Source organism: Mus caroli, chromosome 3 (genome assembly GCF_900094665.2).
Source record: "Mus caroli chromosome 3, CAROLI_EIJ_v1.1, whole genome shotgun sequence".
Lineage (NCBI taxonomy): Eukaryota > Metazoa > Chordata > Mammalia > Rodentia > Muridae > Mus > Mus caroli.
This window is the reverse complement of record NC_034572.1, coordinates 150,726,360-150,741,954: the sequence shown is the minus strand read 5'-3', so window position 1 is coordinate 150,741,954 and position 15,595 is coordinate 150,726,360. Positions and strand designations below refer to the sequence as shown.

Below are 15,595 nucleotides of genomic sequence, written 5' to 3'. Positions count from 1 at the left end.
TTCCTGCCAAGTAACTCAGGGTCCAGTAGCAGGATGAACACGTGTGTGCCTCCAGGCAGCAAAGGCAGGTTCCAGCAGTGGGCGTGGCAGGACGAATGAGCCGGTAGCTCCACCCTTGAGCAGGCAGGTTCCAGGCTGGGGGAAGGGAGGCCACAACATACCATCTCTAGAAGTATAAATACACAACCTAGATAACACAGTACCGGGCCCATTTCAGGTTAATAATAAATAAACAAACCAACACAGCTGTTTATATTTTTATCACTTTAAAATTAGCTATTTATTTTATCTTGTGTGTGAGTTGTTTTCCTGCATGTATGTCTGTGCACCACAGTTATGCTTGATGATGTGGACGTCAGACAAGGATGTCTGATACCCTGGGACAACAGCTCGAGACGGCTGTGGGCCACAGCTGGGTGCTGAGAGTTGAACCCAGATCCTTTGCAAAAGCAGCAGTTGTTTCTAACCACTGAACCATCCTTCCAGTCCCTCTAGTGCCCAATTTTTCTGCCCTTCATAATCTCACTTAACCACATGGTGTTTTCGTCTCTACAACCTCTGTTAAAAGGCTTATTCTAGTTAAGATAAAATAAAATGATCCGCAACAGCTCAAAAACCCAGAGCCTGCTCAGTGTTATTCCCACTTAAGTGAGCATTGATATATGCTAATAATACAGAAACATTTGAGACTCTATATTTTTCTAAATTATCATTGGTTGCTTATTTTGCATATGCAAAAACCATGTTCGTGACCCAAATATGAGACATGAAGAAATTGGAAGGCCTCTAAGGACATGGTGGTCGTGGGGCGCTCAAGGCAATGGAAGAATCTCTTGAGCCCAGAATTTGTGGTATTTTCTTTTTTCTTGGACTCTAAGGTGGCAGTCAGAATTGATCTTTTATTCCCATGGGGGAAATTATTTCTTGAGAGCCCATTAATTGAGCAGTCAAGAAGAGCAGAATCAGGGGCTGGAGAGATAGCTCAGCTGGTGAAGGCAAAGAGACTCACAACTGAAAGCCTAAAGAATGGTGGAACTTGGTTTGAGAAATGCCTTCGCAGGTAGAGGAATTTCTAATGTATCTAACAGCCTGAGTTGGAACCCTAGGGCCCACACAGTAGAAGGAACAAGATATTCTCTGACCTCCATGTGTGTATGCCTATACACACAAAAGAAATGAATAAATGAATTAGTAAAAAAGAGCTGTGAAATCCCAAATTTTAAATGGAAGAAAACCTTCATTATTATTATTATTGTTATTATTTTACCTTTATTGTATGTGCATGGGTATTTTGCCTGTATATATGTGTTCCATGTGTGCTCAGTGTCTACAGACACACAGAAGAGGGTGTCAGGCCCCTGGGACTGGAGTTGCCTATGGTTTTGTTCTACCATGTAGGTGTTTTGGAAGCAAACAAGGGTTCATTGGAAAACCAAGTGCTCTTAATTGCTCCTCATTGTTTTTAAAAAAATACTTGATGGTTGATTGAGGTGGTCTACTTGACCACATGTAGAACCAACTAAAACCCAAGCAGCTGGGCTTGCCTGTGAGGGATTCTCTTGACTGGATCCTCTGAGATTAGAAAAGCCACCCTAAATCTGGGCCAACCCTTTTGATGGCAGTCCAAAAGGAAGTGGAAGAAAGAAGGACTTTGCTTTTTGCCTGCTTGCAAGTTCATCTACCCTGTTGCTGAGTCATTCCTTCAATAGTTTTAGAACCTACTTCTTCAGGAATCCAAAGCAGTAGGACTTCAGGCCAGATCAGGACTACTGAGACATCCAGTCTTGTGGATGGAACAGTACTGGATTCTTGGCCTTTCTGTTGGGAGACAGCCATTGTGGGACTAGCTGGACCACAGCCTGTAAGCCTCTCTAATATGTTTTCACTCTATCAGTTCAGTTCTTCTAGAGAACCCTGACTGATACAAAAATTTTGCTTTCTTTTTACTTAAAATAAGGAAAACAAAACAAGTTCTTTGTCCAGAAGGTGGTCACTGGCCATCTGCTGCTGTGTTCTGGCCAGTTCACTGTGTCCAATTGAAGCATTTACTGTAGAAACTCAGTGTGGGAATTGTTAGGTCTCAGGCCTCAGAAATATCCAGAAATGAGTTCAACCTGGACTATAGGAGGATTTCTGGTGGTTAGATAAAACCCAGCATTCACTCAAGAACTTGTGAAACTGGTTCCATGTGCCCAAAGGAGTCATTTCCTTTACCTCTGGTAGAAGGGACATTTGGCTTGACTGACACTTACCCTTGGATGCATAGCAAAGTGGCTGCTTACGTCCAGGCTCCCTTGAGCAAAGTCTCCATTGCCTCCCTTCAGCTGTTCATCCTCTTTATAATCTGCTAGTTAGTCCCTGTTATTCTCAGTCTTTCTGCCTCTTATTTTTGCATTCTCTCTGCTCTATTCTCTATTTTTTACTAACTTTCTTTCTCTAGTATTCTTTTTACCCCTCTGCTTCCATAGCCCTGGCTATGTTCAGTTGGTCTCTCTCTGTCTCTCTCATATCTACAATAAAAACTTTAATAGTGGATCAGTTATCTGGTGCCTAGACCCTCTCATACAAGGCGTAGTCCCTCTCATAACTTACAGGAAGTTACATGGTAAGAGCAAGGACAGAACATGGAGGAGTTAAGGATAGAACGAATTTTGCTGAGGCTTTGACAGAGAGGTGAAGCTGGACCTGGCTCTCAAAGGGTGAGGAAAGATTAGACACACAAGACACTTTGAAGACAAATCTTTTGAAAATCTTCTCCAATAAGAAAAGGTTATTTGGTGATCAAGGACTGATTTGGATAATCTGTGAGACCAGCACTTCTACAAGATGACAAAACGTGCACAGTTGTTACTTCTCTGATCTCGAGGTATTTGTTTTCAGGATCCATGGCTAAGTTTGATCCATTCTATTGAGTTTTCCTGCAAGGAATCTCATGTCCTCTGAGCTGTAGAGTTAGCTACTGGAACCCTAAACACAAAATATTGTGCTGGATCCAGTTGTCAGACTTCCCTCAGGACAAAGTAAAGATAAATGCAACTTCTGTCAGGGTGAAGAACAATGATAACTCTTTTCCAGGAAAAAGAGAAAAAGAAAAGAAAAGAAGAGAAAAGAAAAGAAAAGAAGAAAAAAGAAAAGAAGAGAAAAGAAAAACAAGTTGAGCTAGTTCTCGAAACACAAGAACATCATTCTTGGGTTCACAGGAAGCCAAATTCCAACCTTAGACACAAAGGAGAGTCACTTAATCAGCAGAAAGCGACACCTAGTGGTCCTTAAAGGAAGAGTCGACAGCCAGAAGCACTTGGCTGTTTTTTAAGCGCTGTGCCCCACTTGTTTAGGGTTGGCATTGTTAAATTACTCAAATGGGGAGAACCATGGAAAAGTACTTGTCATTTCACTATGTGCTGTCAGGTTCTTCCAGAAAGCACGAACGGAGATGTGTTTAGGTGGCTTCAGACCATGGGAGTTTATGGAAAGGAAGGAACATGAAACCAAAATAGTCATCCAACAGCCGGAACTTAAAGGGACAGTGAGACAGCGCTACCTGGTCATCACAGCAGAAGACGGTCAGCACAGTAGAAGCTGCAGATCTACCCTCTTGGCACCAGACCCAGATCTTCCCTAAGTAAAGCTTGCCAGGGGCAGCCCTATCACAGTGTCCATTAGCATCACCCCAAGGGGCTGAAACTCGCCTGGAACGAAGGCCAACCTTTGCATGTGGGCCAAGTGCCCAGGTGAAGCTGAGGCTGTGAGTTGAGGAAATTGTGTTCTGAGAACCTCAATGACTTTCCACGTCCCACAAGCACGGGCTGTATCTGAGAGTCAGTGAGATTCAACCCTGAAAGGAAAGACAGAGCAGAGTGAAGGTGAAGACAGAGCTAAGCAATACATGGAGCAAGACTGGAAGCAATACATCTCATTCATTCAATCATTCATCCATCCATCCATCCATCCATCCATCCACTCATCCATCCATCCATCCATCTAGGTATGCGTGCTTTAATCAATATGTGCCAGAAATTGTTTTGGGAGGGTAGATGAGTTTACCATGAGACATTTAAGGAAAAATAACTTTCAACCAAGTGCTGTGCACTTGGTCAAATTGCATTTTGAATGAAGGGGCAGATACAATGCACGTCTAAGTGTGTTAAGTGTCCTTTTCCCCCTTTCATGGCTTTTATTTTACAATGAAGAATCATGAGAATATGTTCTAGCAAATAGGTGAAAGGGGAGGGGGGAGAAGGAGGAGATTCAGCCTATTAGCCCTGCAGGGTGAATCTGCAGCTTCTATAGTTCTTAAGGTAGTGCCTCTAACGTCTTCACTGTCGAGATGCTTCACACAAATACCAGGCATATTTTACATTTAGTATGGAATGTGGTGGGAACGATCCAGAGGAAAGGCTGAATACACTTACCAGAACTAAGGTTGACTAAGCTCTGTCTATTTGTAAAATAAAGAACTAAGGCATGGATACGATTGCTTTGAGGCAACGCTTATCAGTCTTTGCTGATTAGACACTGTGTGAAACACATGGAGATATTCAGACGCCTCCATACCTCCCCTGAAGAGGAGGCTTTGTAGTGTGGAATTTAAAAAGCACTTTAGGCGATTTTGAGTGCACTACAGTTTCGGACACATTGTTTGAAGTTGACAACAAGTTTATCATCCCAGTACTTGGTAGGTAGAGGCAGGAAGATGAGGAGTTTCAAGGTCATCCTTGACTATAAAGTAAGAGCCTGTGCTACATGAAACCCTATCCACATCTCTCCCCATCCCCAAAAGAACCTGCCAGTCTTTTTCTAGTGGCCTTCAGATCAACGTGTAGAACTCTCAGCTCCTCCTGAGCCATGCCTGCCTGGACACTGCCATGTTCCCACCAATATGATAATGGACTAAACCTCTGAACTTTTATGCTAGCCTCCATTAAATGTTGTCTTTTGTAAGAGTTGCCTTGGTCATGGTGTCTGTTTACAGCAGTAAAACCCTAAGTAAGAAAGACAGAACAATTGCCAGAGATCTTAAATTATATAATCAAAGTTTGGCTTAAAGTAGATGTGTTGGGATGGAGATGGCTCAGCAGGTAGAAGCATTTGCCGTACAAAACTGACAACCTGAGTTCCATCCCTGGATCCCACGGTAGAGAGAACTGACTCCCACAAATTGTCCTCTGACCTGCACATGCACTGTGGCAAGTGTGCATCTCCACTCACAAACATATGTCACTCACACACAGTAAATAATAACAATAACAACCGCAGAAACAGATTAGGGGATTGGAGAGATAGCTCAGCAGTTAAGAGCACTGACTGCTCTTCCAGAGGACCCGTGGCTTCCTCCAGAACTGCACATAGAAAGAATACCATATGCATTAAAGAACTCATTAAAGCATTAAAGAAATCAGTCTTAAAAAGCAATAAATTAGATACATTTAGTTAATAACCATTTAAGACAATTCTAATGATTATTATTATTAGAAAAGATTGAGTCAGTTTGTCACCTTCTAAAGTGACAAATAAATTGTTTTTTTTCCAGGCATTTATTCAACAAAATTTTTTTGTGTATGTTCATGTCTATGTAGATACACATGTGTGCAGGTGCATGTATGTATGAGCTTATACATGGAGGCCAGAGGTCAACCTCAGGTGTCATTCTTTAGCCTTGTGGTTTCTTTTTAGAGTTTACAACTTATTTTATAGGTATCAGTTTTTCTTGCACATACCACATGCACATACCACATGCATGTGTACTCCACATGCATGCCTGGTGCTCTCAGGGGTCAGAAGAAAGCACTGTATACACTAGAACTGGAGTTGTAGAGGAATGTGAATCGCCATTCGGGTTCTGGGAACCGAACCCAGGTCCTCTGCAAGAGCAAGAAGTGCTTTTAACCAGTCAGCTGACTTTTCAGCCTCCACCTTGGTTTGGAGACAGGGTTTTACTTGGACCTGGGGCTTGCCAGGCTCTGCCTTCACAGGACTGAGATTACAACTGTGCACCTCCAAGCCTGACTTTCCTTCTCCACATGGGCCTTAGAAGACCGAGCCCAGTTCCTTTAGAATGGCAAATGATACCAAGATGGTTGAGACAGTTTCAGTCATCAAGAAGTAGAGAAGCAGACTGACAAGGTGAGAAACACTGTGAGAGGTTGGGCATTGAGGGACTTATTAACCTTTCTTCATTTCCCTCACTCTGGGACGTGTTAAAATAACCGTTGCATTCTGTTGATTCTCTCTCTGTAACATTTCCTCTCATCCCTCCATCTGCATAATCATATCCCTAGATCAGACCTTTTGTTCTTAGTCCTTTCAGGCCTTCCTGCCCCGAGGTTCTTCCTTCCTCTCATGGCTGGCTTGATGTTTATAATAAAAAGACACTCTCCAGATGCCTTCCCTCTGGACTCAAGCAATCTTCTAAAGAGGCGAATCCCACTTGCCATTTCCTCTCTTGTAACCCACAAGGGCTTTCGTTGTGATGAGGTATAAACTGTTGAATGCCTGCATAGATTTCTCCTGCTCTGGCCAAGTTTAGAGCAGGATACAAGGCTGCAAAAGAATAAGCTGGGGTATGACTTGTGAGGTGGCTGTAATTCAATTTCCAAGTAGTAGAGATAATATTCCATATCTAAGCACAAATCAGCAGATGACCAAGCATATCTTATAGTTAGTGGTGATGGCTTTACTGAGAAGGCTGGGTAAAACTGTAGGATTCTTGGAAAATGAATAGGATTTACATAGTTATATCCTATTCAGTTATACAGCTGAATGTACACAATGTAATTATTGTACAAGTGACAGTTTTGAACATTTAGAATGGTATCTGCTTTAGTGATGAGAAAACTGAGTGCTAAGTGGCTTTTCTGTTGCCTTGATAAAACACCCTGACAAAACAATTGAGAGAACAAGGTTTTAACATGCCTTACATTTCCAGAGCCAAAGAGTCCACCACTGGTGGCGGGGAAGACTTGGCAGCAGGAGCAGGAATGGGGCTGACCACATTGAAAATGCACTCAGGAAGCAGGTTTGATGTGTCCTGTTAACCTTGCTTATATGTAAATAGCTCACAGCTGGGCTCTTGCAGGTGGGAACACACTTAGGTTTTAGTTCTGGTGGTGACAAACCACCATAGAAGTGCTGGCAAGGTATAGTGTGATACCTGGGGAGGAGACAAGGTGTAGGTAGCTGCTGTCCTGAGATCGCCTCACAAGTAGAGGGAAGAGAGAGGAGGGCGTTGTTCTGCTGACTGTTCTTATGAATGCATGGATTTCATCATGAGGCTCTGCCTTCAGGACCTAGGTACCTCTCAAAGGCCGCCAATTTCAAATACCTCTACACTGGGTTTCCAACAGGTGAAATTTGGGTGGAACAAATACTCGGTTTGTTTGTTTTGTTTTTGTTTTTCAAGACAGGGTTTCTCTGTGTAGCCCTGGCTGTCCTGGAACTCACTTTGTAGACCAGGCTGGCCTCGAACTCAGAAATCCACCTGCCTCTGCCTCCCAAGTGCTGGGATTAAAGGTGTGCGCCACCACTGCCCAGCTAAGAACAGACTATTTTAAGGTAGAAACATGGTCTAAGTCATGCAGACTGTTTAAATACCCCAGTTATTATGTTGTAGTAACAATAAACTCACTTTGATTGACATGGCGGCAGACAATAAAGAAAACTCAGAAATATCATCTCTATCATTCATTTATTTAAGCAATATTTGTTGAATTTTTGTCTATCAGGAATCTTTCTAACCATTTTAAAGCATCTTCACTGATGTCCAGAAACATGGATTTTTCTATCTTTTTAAATGGAAAAAAAATAGAGAAAATTAGAATTCATGATTAGCTATTCAATTAACAATTCTATATTATTAGCTGTTATTGGTAGATATATTGTTACTGATTTCTCTGTGTATCCCTGACTGTCCTGGAACTCTCTCTGTAGGCCAGGCTGGCCTCAAACTTAAAGATCAGAAATTTTATAATTAACCTTCTGCATGGTTTTTCAAATGAATATTACTCAATTCCAAGGCTGTATAATAAACATCATAACAATGTAATGGTTTTTTCATTATGCATCAATTTTTTCACAGTGAAGAGTTTCCTCTGCTTTTAGAATTATAAGACAATTGATATAGACGTAGTTTTGCGCTGTGACTTAACAGAAACACAGCAGCCAACTGGTATGAAAAACGTGCCACAGGGAATAGACATGGTGGCATTAACTTATAATTACCATTCTCACATTATAAATTGTGGGTTCTTTTGTTTGTCTGTCTGATCAGTAAAAATCTTATTTATGGGACAATGAGGACCCTTTCCAATGAATAAGCAGATGGATGTGGTAAATTGAAGCTTTCTTTCTTTCTTTTTTAAGATTTATTTATCTATTTTATGTATATGAGTACACTGTAGCTGTGCAGATGGTTGTGAGCCACCATGTGGTTGCTGGGAATTGAATTTAGGACCTCTGCTTGCTCCAGCCCTGTTTGCTCTGGATCAAAGATTTTTTTATTATTATAAATAAGTACACTGTAGCTGTCTTCAGATGCACCAGAAGAGGGCATCAGATATCATTACAGAAGGTTGTGAGCCACCATGTGGTTGCTGGGATTTGAACTTATGACCTTCAGAAGAGCAGTCAGTGCTCTTAACTGTTGAGCCATCTCTCTAGCCCCAAATTGAAACTTTGTAATGAGAGAATTTGTCTGCTGCTCTGCTGTCCTCTAAAACGCATTTCAGTTTAGTGCTTTTATTCTGCACTATGTCTTTTTCTTAAAAAAAAAGTAGATTTCACTTACTTATCTCATCATCATCATCACCATCATCACCATCATCACCTCAAGTGTGTATACACTTCTGTGTGCCTGTACACATGTGCATGTAGGCTGCAGGCAGGTGGAGGTCAGAGAACACTTGTGGGTTTTCTCCTTCTATTATGTGAGTTCCAGGAGTGAAGCTCAGGTCATTAAGCTTGGTGGCAAGCAGACTTACCATCTCTGCCATCTTGCTGGCCTTTTGTTTGGTTTTCTCTAAAAGTAAACTCTAGCTCTCTGTGGATCTCACTCAGCTGTCAGTCTGGAAGCTTCAGAGAGTGGGGAGCAGAGGGCTGATTAACACTGACACAGACAATCTCAGGCTCTAAATGGCTGTATTTTCTTCCTTCTTTCTGTTAGGCCATAATACAAACTTTTACCCATCTCCACTTAAATTTTTTCCCTTATGGCATTTTTTCTATGTTCATATTTTATTTAATTTGAAAAAAAAATATAAAGAGGATTAAGGTCATGGGACTTTGCTGCTCTGACGAAGTCACAGGATCCACTCACGCTTTTGATGCTTATTTCTTTAACAAAATTTTACAATCTGATTTTTCTCATTGTTTGAAAACCATAGTTTGTTCATGATATGTGGGACTTGTTTCTATAATAAATGAGACATTTTGCCACTTACGGCAGACAAGATAAAGACTGTGTCGGGGGCTGGTGAGCTGGCTCAGTGGTTAAGAGCGCCAACTGCTCTTCCAAAGGTCCTGAGTTCAAATCCCAGCAACCACATGGTGGTTCACAACCATCCATAACAAAATCTGATGATCTTTTCTGGAGTGTCTGAAGATATACTACAGTGTACTTACTTATAATAAATAAATAAATGTTAAAAAAAAAGACTGTGTCTGTCACTCCCAGATCTGGATCCTTATTTCCAACTTCATGCCTTAGATCTCCAGGTCCTCCCATTTCATCCTCACATGAGTCATCTTTCCAACTGTGGCCAGTCTCTTATGGAAGCAGAGATAATGAGTCTTGCTATTAGACTCCCTGTTGCTTCTTTACAAAAAGAGTATGAATCAGATTCTAAGAGCAAAATATGCCCTTACTTCTCCCTAGAGCCCAAAGAAGGAAAATTCTTACAAATTCAAATTCATTTCCCTTAAAGACTGGTGTCAGTGGTTTATTCCAATTTTATATAAAGTATTTAGAAACCAAAATAAGATATAGTTATAGAGAACGGAGGAAGATACTTTTTCTAGAGCCTCTCCAAGGAGAAATGGGCAACTGTTCAACTGTTGAGTCAATTTTAAAGCACTCTGAGACCTCCATAACAGCTTGATGATAAGTGCCAAGTCGCTCACAGGGAACCTGTGTTAACTCTTGTGAGATGAATGGAGGATGAAAGTGGGTTTTAAAGCTTGTCATGTCGAGGAGAGTGCCGTCTGCTTCATCCTTAAATGCCAGCCGGAGGAAGTTCTGTGTGCCAAGTGAAATGTCACTGCTGGTCTCTGAAGTGTGGCACGCACCTTAGGGAACATAAAGTAACGACATGTTCACTATTCATTTAAACTGCTGTCCTAAAAACAATCATGCTGGAGTGGTGGTGTTGATGATGGGCCTTGGTGGGGTCATGAAGGGGGAGAGCAGGAATCTATGTGTTAATACGTAAGAGCCTCTCAGTACCCAATAGTTGAAATCAAGCCAGTATGCGATAAGCAGTGTCCATGGACTGTCTTGTTCACTCATCAACTGAGTATATACGTGGACTATTTCAATGGCAGGTCATGGCTTTGTCAGTCTTCTCTCTTCCCTCGAGGGTTCCAGTGAAGGTGTCAGAAACATGAGTATCAGGAATTGTAAGTTACTGAAGAGACACACGTTTAAACATTAGGGGATTTTGAGGAATAACAGGAAGAGAGGCAGAAATTATGGGCAGCGGTCAGAACACGGAGAACATTTTGAACAAAGGGCATAGGACTGAGGTCCCAGGATCAAAGATATTGTAAAGCACCAACACACGCTACTTCCTTAAATATTTTTGCTCAGTTTTTAGATAATATCAAATATGAACAAACTTCTTCCAGCACTCCCTCCTGCCTATGCACCCAGCACTTCCAGACCCAGTAGGACCTAACAGGGGCTTAGTAGGATCAGAAGTATGGTGTGGGGAGAAATGTTGGGCAAACACTACACAAGTAGTGAAATAAACATGAGGATGTATCTTAAAGGCTTTCAGAACATTTTGTGACACTTCAGAAAAGCATTTATTCTTTCCCTCTCTTTGGAAGAAGTCCAAATAAATATATTCTGTTCCTAACAACTTAAGTCTGCTTTGTGTGCAAATGGATTCAAACATGAATTGAAAGCCAAGAAATCAGTCATGTTCTTTATATCTTTAAATTCTGTTTCCACCCAGTTTCTCTTGAACCCCCTCCATGTGAACATCAATTTTCTGTGAAGGTTCTTTGGCTATGCTATGGCTCACGAGTATTCTAACAGTCCAGGAAAGTGTGACTATCTTCTAGTTGCTGCTAGAACCCCATGTATCTTCCTCCCTATAGTCAGAAAACGCATGGGATTGGTTTTATAATTATAGAATGATATTTTTAGTTAAAGCTTGGTATTGTTGTGCACACTTTTAATTCCAGCACTTGAGAGGCAGAGGCAGGCAAATCTCTGAGTTCGAGGCCAGCCTGTTCTACATAGTAAGTTCCAAGACAGCCAAACTACCTGTCTCAAAAAAATTAATTAAAAGTTAAGTGGATTGTAGCCAAAGGATGCAGAATTACTACTACTACTACTACTACTACTATTATGATGATGATGACTACCATTTTTTTTCAAGACAGGGATTCTCTGTGTGGCCTTGGTTGTCTTGGAACAAGCTCTATAGACCAGGCTGGCCTCAAACTCAGAGATCTGCCTGCCTCTGCCTTCTAAGTTCTGGGGTTAAAGGCATGTGCCACTGCTGCTTGGCTTAGAATTTGTTAATATTTTGGTTCTCTATTAGATCTGGAAAGCATGCAATGGAAAGCATTATTTGTTTGCTTATTTTCTTTCTCAGTGTCTGGATTGAATAATCTTGTCTTGTATAAAAGACAATGCTTTACCACTGAAATACAACCCCAGTTGCCTGAGCTGTCACTGAATTGACCATGTAGTCTAGGCAGAACTTGAAGTTGTGATTCCCTTGCCTCAGCAAGGATTGCTAGGCGAGCACCACCGGGCCTTGCTCTTTGGGTTATTTAGAAGCAGTGTACTTAGTCCTTTATTCTCTCTATATGAGAGAGAGTCCTGGTGTGCCCAGGGCCAAGGGCATCCTAAAACGCTCCTGTGTGAGACCATAGTAGGCAGGTATAATTTAGCCAGTGTTCTACGGGTGTATTTATTGATTGGAGAAAGTGGCCCCTTCAGGCACCAAGAAGCTGAAAGACGGTGCTTCTCACCACAGCCTGACTCACTTGAAATCTTTGCCTTGCTTAGATGCTAGGAAGATTTTGGAGAGTCAAACTGAATTGATTACCACAATCTCACTTAATCTTTGCAGTTCACAGCTGCTTTCAGGGGAAGAACAGCACCCCCTGCCACTTGGCACCCAATTACTGACAGAGCCAATCGAAAGCAATCTCCTTTGTGTTAGCACCTTCACTTACCGAGCTTCTAACCAGCTCTCCAGCCTGTCATTATGACCAAAGTCAGGAAACTGTTCTGACCTTGGAAACTGTCACAATGACAGGCCCACTGGCAACACATTAGCAGCCCCCACCCATCTTCTTCCTCTGTTCTTGTCCTTTGGAGTACTTGAAAAGTGTTTAAATCATTCTCAGTCTCAGGGTTATAAAAACGTGTGGCTGGCTAGGCTTTGCCACACCCCCATCCAGCCCACACCTAACACTAAAGTCCAATTTAAGGATTAATCGGTCATTGTGACATCAACTTGCTAGAATCTTAAGATGATAACTGCATGATCTTGGACTTCTGATCTCTCTGTAAGACTCTAAGCCTTCACTGGCTGTGTGGTGCTGGACATAGCCTGGGGCTTTGTTGCCTGTTAGGAGGGTGAGCATTCTACCTACTGGCCAGCCCAACCCTTTCCCATTTCTCTAGTGATATTTCCATGAATTGACCCTTGATGCTGATAGTTTCATTTTCACAAAGCATGATCCTTTGTAACAATATAACATGATCAGTTACTGCTGGAAAAAAAATGCCACTACTGATCCCACTAAAACTGAAATCACTGCATTTGAACTTTTCCTTATTTCTTGAATGAATTCACTGAACATTATCAAGTTCATAACTTTCCTGAGAGCTGAGGCTATGGCTGTGCATACGACAGACAAACTTGTTCCCTCTACTACAGAGATTACACATGAATGAATACTGGAAGGCACGAGTCACGAGTCACAACTGAAGGTCCAGGGGCTTTAGATTCCTGATACTGCTTACAGCTAGTCAGTCAATGTATGTGTTCTGTGGTAGGTAGATTGGATGTATAGTAATCTGGAGTCCAGAAGAGAACCTGGATTAAGGAAGAGTTTTAGCCATTCGGTTTATTTGAATTAATTTACTACTATGCCGCACTTCACCCAGTTCTCAGATTTTTCTTTTTAATTAGATATTTTCTTTATTTACATTTCAAATGTTATCCCCTTTCCTGGTCTCCCTCCACCCCCCCCCCCCAATAACTTATCTCCTCCTCTCTGCCCCTGCTCACCAACCCACACACTCGTACTTCCTGGCCTGGGACCAACCAGCAGGTTCCAGGGAAGCAGGAACCCTGCCCGACCAGTGACTCAGTTGTTTTAATTAGTCAAAACTCCAATGTTGAAAAGGACTGTTGCTTAACCCAAATAACTATACTCAAATCGTCCCAGCAGTGGTGGCTGGCAGTGCTCCTTCGCTCCTTGCCCCAGTTGACCCCAATTGGGGTCTAGGGCAACAAAGATGGAATATAGGTTTTCGTAATTAATAACTCAGAAATATTGGAGGGGGTGTGTTAGCCACGTGGAGGTTTAGAAGTGGCTCAGCCGTTGAGTTGTTTAAGGCATATTAAAATAAAAAGACCATGTGTGTGTTTGGTAACCCCAAACATTGAGGAGGATAGTGAGGGACACTGCTGCTGCCACCACTGGGGGTCGATTTGAGTAGAGTTATTTGGGTTGAGCCACAAAGAACATCTTTCACAGACCCTGTGCTCAGTGATGCTCTAATAGTGCGCTAAGGCTTATTAAGAGAACAACCTGTGAACTAACCAGTCTGGCTAAGGGTGAAGTCAGGAAAAGTGTATTCTATTAAGTTCCTCATAGAGTTTTGAAGTATGCAGTCCATGATGTATACTCTGATAAATAACTGCTTAATATAGAGGACAAAGGTGTTGTTCTGCCTCCGCCCTTCAAGTATGCACAGTTGTTACTAGCATCCCATTCTCTAGGCCCACCTCTGACATCCCTTAAGGAGCCTTGGTCTTTTGTCTTATTTGCCTGTACAATTACCCAACATATGATTCCTCCTCTTTGATTCTGACTAGAGATGTGTTAGGGCTTTCTTTTCTTTTAAAAAAATTAAATATTAAATTTGTTCATTTTATATGTGAGTGTTTTGCCTGCATGTATGTATATGCACCATGTTGCGTGATTGGAGTCTGTAGAGGTCAGAAGACTTCATCAAATCCCCTGGAAATGGAGTTGCAAATGGTTGTGAGCCTCCGTGGGCGTATTGGGAATTGAACTCTGGTCCTCTGCAAGAACAGCAAGTGCTCTTAACTGCTGAGCCATTTCTCCAGCTCTGGGTTTTTTTTTTTTTTTTTTTTTTTTTTTTTTTGTATTCCTCTGATATGTGATGTTTTCTTATTTCTACTCATGGCTCTGAATGCTGGCTCCTTTAGAAAATTTCCAAAGATAGTGATAAGATACAGTTGAATTATGCTTATGATGGCTGGAGAAGCCCATCTTTGGCAGTGTCTGAGCTTTTTAATGGAAGAATCCAGAGCCAGTATGTTCATGAGTGCTTTGAAGTTTAGGTTACATCTCCTTTAATACAGGTGCTTAATTGATAGGTTGTGCTGTGACAGTTTTACATTTGTAGATTTTTGAGGTGAAGGATGCCAAGTGTCTTGGGATGTGTGTGAACTCTTATTTATGTTTTCTTTTTCTTTTTAAGATTCTATGTTCTTTCATGAGATTCTTTGAAATAAACAGAAAGTTTATTTCCAGCTTTTATATTCCTGGGTGGGATTTTCTGGAAGTGATGTCATAATAATGGCAGGGTGAAATGATGAAGTCATATGAAAGTAGATACTGGGTGGGATGTGTGAAGATGAGTGGGGCTCCCATTTCTCCTTGATAAAAATGATTCTAGTTATATAGATTTTTCCACTTACTTCTTTATTGATTAACTTTACTTACAAACAGTTGACTATAGGCCTGAGTTTGTAGTACTGTGTTGGTTGGAATATGGTTCTCTCTTTCTCTCTCTCTCTCTCTCTCTCTCTCTCTCTCTCTCTCTCTCTCTCTCTCCTGCCCCTTGTATTTTGAAATAGGGTCTCTATATAACCCTGTAGTCCTGAAAGTCCTGGAATTCACTATGTAAACCAGGTTGGCCTCAAACTCACAGAGTGCTGGGATTATAGTCATGTGCCACTCTACTCTGCCCCACTGTTTATAAAAAGGAACATCAAGAAAGTTATTTTTAACATTTTGTATTGATTAGATACAAGAGGTAGTCAGAAATAATTTTTTTTTTTTTTTTTAGGTAGAAACCAAGGTTTTAAAAAGGTTTTATTCTATACTCAACAAAACTGGAGAACCTGGATGAAATGGAGAAATTCCTAGACAGATACCA

General features: G+C 41.5%; 1 pseudogene; it reads left to right on the top strand.

The window, feature by feature from the left end:
• Positions 1-3,433: 3,433 nt before the first annotated feature.
• Positions 3,434-15,595, top strand: part of LOC110291953 — a 13,559-nt pseudogene continuing 1,397 nt past the window's right edge.